This window comes from Humulus lupulus, chromosome 6 (assembly GCF_963169125.1).
Source record: "Humulus lupulus chromosome 6, drHumLupu1.1, whole genome shotgun sequence".
Classification (NCBI taxonomy): Eukaryota; Viridiplantae; Streptophyta; class Magnoliopsida; order Rosales; family Cannabaceae; genus Humulus; species Humulus lupulus.
The window spans coordinates 150,262,196-150,267,012 of NC_084798.1; positions in this window are offsets into that span (position 1 = coordinate 150,262,196).

The following is a 4,817-nucleotide window of genomic DNA, read 5'->3' on the forward strand; positions in this document are numbered from 1 at the left end:
TAATAAAGTATGGTCTTTTTCACTTGTAAGTTTTACTAAAGATTAGTATGTATAGTTTTCGTTAATGGTCCAAAAAGTCTAGAGTAGTTGGGTCATTACACTTTCATTATAGACATGAAAAGAGTAGATCTCAGGGTAGCGAAAGCTTTTTTCACTTTGTCAAATCGTCAAGATTTGAGATACTTAATTAGGTAAATTCTGATCGGGTGGTAATTGATACAAACCGGGTGGTGAAATTCATCAACGAGGGCATTAAGACATTACCAATTAAGAATTTAGACCATGCCCCAATTGTATTTGCATCTTAACAGAGATATATTCCGAAATCTTTTCTGTTTAATTGATATATGGATCAAGGATCTGAGTTGTTAGGAGTTAATTTGTAAGGCTTGGGATAGATCTTTCTGAGGTATCAAATTCTTCCAACTGGAGGTAAGCTTAATTCTACTAGAAGGACTCAAAATTTGGAACAGAGAGGATTTTGGTTTCTGTTAAGATAAACTAAAAACTTTTTTAGGACTTTTTGGTTGAAATTTAAAAAAGGCCAACAACCCCAGATAACATGCCACTTGAATCTTCAATTTTGTTGGAAATGGAGGAAGTTTCAAGATGTTTGGCAAAAATTTGTAGACAAAAATCAAAAGAAATGTGGCTTATGTTTGGGGGCCAGAATTCCAAATTCTTTCATGCATCAACGTTAGTAAGGCGTCAGCGTAATCGCATATGGTTCATCACTGATGATGGGACGCACTTGATGACAATGAGGAATAACATTGGAGATAACTTCATCCGAAATTTTATTGAAGTTTATAGGACAACAGCTCCAGAGTTCTCTGATTATCTGTTGGAACTAATTCGGCCGACTATGAGTCAAGAAACTAATGAGCAGATTGTGAGGTTCCCTGATGTTGAGTAGATCAAATATGTTATTTGGGCCATGCCTCTGCTGAAATTTCCTAGTCCTGATGGCATGCCAGCAAAGTTTTATAAACAATATTGGGAAATCGTGGGTGTAGATCTGGTGGCTACTATTAAGGAATTCTTCTTGCTTGGGAATATATCTTGAACAATGAATCACACTTTCATTGTCCTTATCCAAAAATCGAGTTCGCACGAATGGATTCAATGACTACAGACCTATAAGTTTGTGAAATGTGGTTTCCAAAACAATCTCAAAGATATTGGCGAATATAATTCGGAAGTGTATTGCAGATCTTATCTTTGTTTTCCAATAAACCTTTGTATTGGGTAGGTGGATAGCGGATAATACAATCCTTGCCAATGAGATTATACACACAATTAAGAGAAGGAACGGAAGCGTGGGGGATGTGAGAATCTAGCTTGACATGTCGAAAGAATATGATCGAATGGAGTGGTGCTTTGTTGATAAGGTTCTCCAGGCTAATGGATTTTCTCTTCATGTGCAGAAATTGATTAATCAGTTTATCTCCATGGTCTCTGTTGACGCGGTTCTTCGGCAACAGGTAATTAAGAGAAAGAGAGGAAGGGATTAGCGCTGAATGTAGAACCGTAACAGATATAAGATCTTAGTGAATGAAATAGGCGACTCAAGACACGTTTTTAAGTGGTTCAAATGTTAAAATCCTTCTACTCCACTAGTCAATATTATTGATATATTCTGGGTATTTGGTTACAAAGTATATCTCTCCAGAGACTATTTTTTCCAACCCTTATCAACTCCCAGGGTCTCCATATTTATAGGAGAAGGCACCTGGAAGTTGGTAAGGAGGTCATCCCGTGACCTTCTTATTTGTCATATCAACTCTGTGACATTCATGATTAATTCCTAAACCTGACACATAAGTATGGTCAAATCGATGGGTAAGGAGATAATGGGCCGCACGGCCCAACCCAGCCGTGGGTGTCTGAACACGCACGTTCCTGCAGCGTGTCCGAGAAGTCAGGGAGATATCGGACACGTGATGTCAGATATATGCACGTTTATCTTGCGTGTGTTGACTTTACAAGGGGTCATAGCCTCCATATCTAGCTCGTACCACGAGCTGTGCATCTGACCCGACCTTCGGCCTTCCGATTCCTAGCTCCGGTCTTGGGAGTCTTGGCGAGTCCTTGAGGATTGCTCGAGTTAAGGGGGGTACGACCTCAAGACAGGAGCTCCGACCTGGGGGATGTTTATGGACTAGCCATGATTAGTCCGAAGCTCGGCCTGCTAATCAGCCCGTGGGAAAAACAGGGCGTACATCTGCCCCCCAAGCTCCTGCTCGTGGTATATGACGTCGTATATAAGACCATAGCAGGGGCTTTTAGACTTCCCCACAACTCTTCGCATTCCACTCTTTATGCAGGCGCTTGATACGTGGCACACCGTGGGTGGTGACGGGACGTCTTACGAGAACCACATTTAATGGCCTAGCCTATGCCCAGCCGTCATTTCGTATTTCGAGTGGAAGGCCTCAGATTCCTCATCAGGGCCATCCAAGAGCCTTCTACACGTGATCCTTCACGCATATAAAAAGGGGGTGGCCACCCTACGCACGGGCCACCCTTTCATTCGAAATTTTTCAAACCTCTTTTCCTCTTTCCTCTCCATATTCCAGAAGAACGAAACCCTTGACTCTGCTGCTGCCATTTTCATCGTTCAAGAAGCTTAGGCGTACGAATTTCTCCGAAGCTTTGGAAGCTACTACACCGACGAAGCTTCTACCAACTCAACACTCTCGTCTACCTCCCAGTCATACACAGTAAGTTTCCTGACCCTGCGTACTTTGGATACATGCTATTGTAGCTTAGGTAAAAAATTTCACTGTAGCCGCATGCAAGGGTTTTCTGGGTTTTGTGGATATGGAGGGTGACAGCCCTTTTTAGGTTAGGGTATATTTATTGTAGGAAATCGCTTTAGAGTATGGGTTTCAGGATACTTTTTCTGGGGAAAATTTCTGGGTAGGAGTTTTGGGAACTTTGGGTGCCAAAACCGGGTAGCTTAGGGAACACGCCTCATAAGCAGTTTTGTAATTTTCTGCCTATTGAAATTTTCCCCCCAAGGAAAATTCTATTCTGAACCTCCTGACACACGAATTCCGAGTAATCTGGGATCTGTTGGGAGTATATGCGCGTGTTCACTGATAATTGCTTCTTCCTCCTGCTCGGCTTACCTCAGCTTGTGCAAATAATAATTGCTTCTTCCTCCTGCTCGGGTCGCCTTTTCTAAAGTGTTTTCTTTTGCTCGCTAGGCGGCTAGATGGCTCCAAAAAATAATCTCCCCCAGAAGAACGTTGGAAGCTCGGCCTCCCAGCAGGAGAAAGGAAAGGCGGTGATGCCTAGCTCCCCGATCCCCCGTTTCGGGCGGGCAGTGGAGAAGGAGGTCGAGGTGGCCCCTGACGCATTCTTTGAGGCGGAGAGAATCATCTCCAAGATAACCGATCAGACGAAGATTAACAAACTCTTCCTCACTCACAATATCGCGCTGGGGAAAGCCTCCGTCATAGCCCGACCTGCTGCGGAGGGCGAGCGGAGCTGCTCGCCGCTTGACGAGTCGTTCGCGGCCTGGAGCGGTGAACACTTTAAGGCAGGGGCCTTCCTTCCCCTGGATCAGTACTTTGCTGATTTCTTGAACTTCGTGGGGTTGGACCCATTTTAGCTCCCCCCCCAACTCCTACCGTCTGCTGGCAGGGTTGAGGTACTTATTCCAGAAGCATGAGTGGGAGGTCCCCACTCCTGCGGATATTTTATATTTCTTTTGCCTCAAATCCAGCCCGGATCAGCAGGGGCGAGGCGACGGGTTTTACTATTTAACCCGTTTTCCCAACACGACGGCGGTCATCGAGCTGCCCAGCCACCCCAATGACTTCAAGGACCAGTTCTTCATGTCAACTGGGTTCCGGAACTGCGAGCACCACTACTTCAATCGTCCTCGTAAGTGCTCCCGTCTTTAGCTCACCTTTTAAGCGTTATTTTAGCTCCTCCCATACTCCACTCTGACTCAAACTAATCTTGCAGCCATCTTCGCGAGGACTGAAAAGTCTGTGATCCTCGGGGGCCAATATGACACGCTGGCGGGCTTGCCCCCCAGCGAGAAAGATTATCGCGCGCTCGTGACGGATGAGACGATGGTGTTCTATAAGCTGATTTTTCCAAATCAGACCTTGAACCTAAAGAGGCCCCGGGGGCCGCCTCCAGTTCGGGACACCAGGCCTATCAATGTGGAGGAGGTCGCGGAAGATGAAGACGAGGAGAACGAGGGTGACGAAGTTCCGCTCGTGAGGAGCAGGAAGAGGACTTTGGAGGTCGCCCAGAGGACGGGCGAGGAGAGGATCCAATCCGGAGCTGCCGCGGGTCCTTCTGGCCAAGGTAACCCTTACTTGTTTAGGAGTCTAGATAGGGCCCCTGCAGACCCCCGGCTGGCTAGGTTCAATCCTAGGTAGCTCATCCATCGTCACAGGAGCAATCCGGACCTGAACACACTTCTGCTCCATTGTGTCGATCGGCTCGTGCTGGATCACCAAGAGAGCCAGCCTAGGGGTACCGTAGTAGTAGATAATACCCTAGCCTTTAGGTCGATCCTTTTCCAAGAGTATGGGACAAACCTAAGAACATGGTCATCACTCCAAAGGGGTATCTATGCTCCAGGGCTTAGGCAGTACGTAGGAGAATCTAGCCCGGAATCGGACCCGGAGCCAGAACCTGCGCCAGTTCGGGAAATAATCATCTTAGGTTCTTCCAGCTCGGGGGGTAGGGTTCTCTTAGTATTCGTATACTTTTTTAGCTTTAACATTTTGTCTTTATCTGTGTATGATTGTTAACTTGTAATAACCATGTTCTTTGTTTGATAGAAGAGA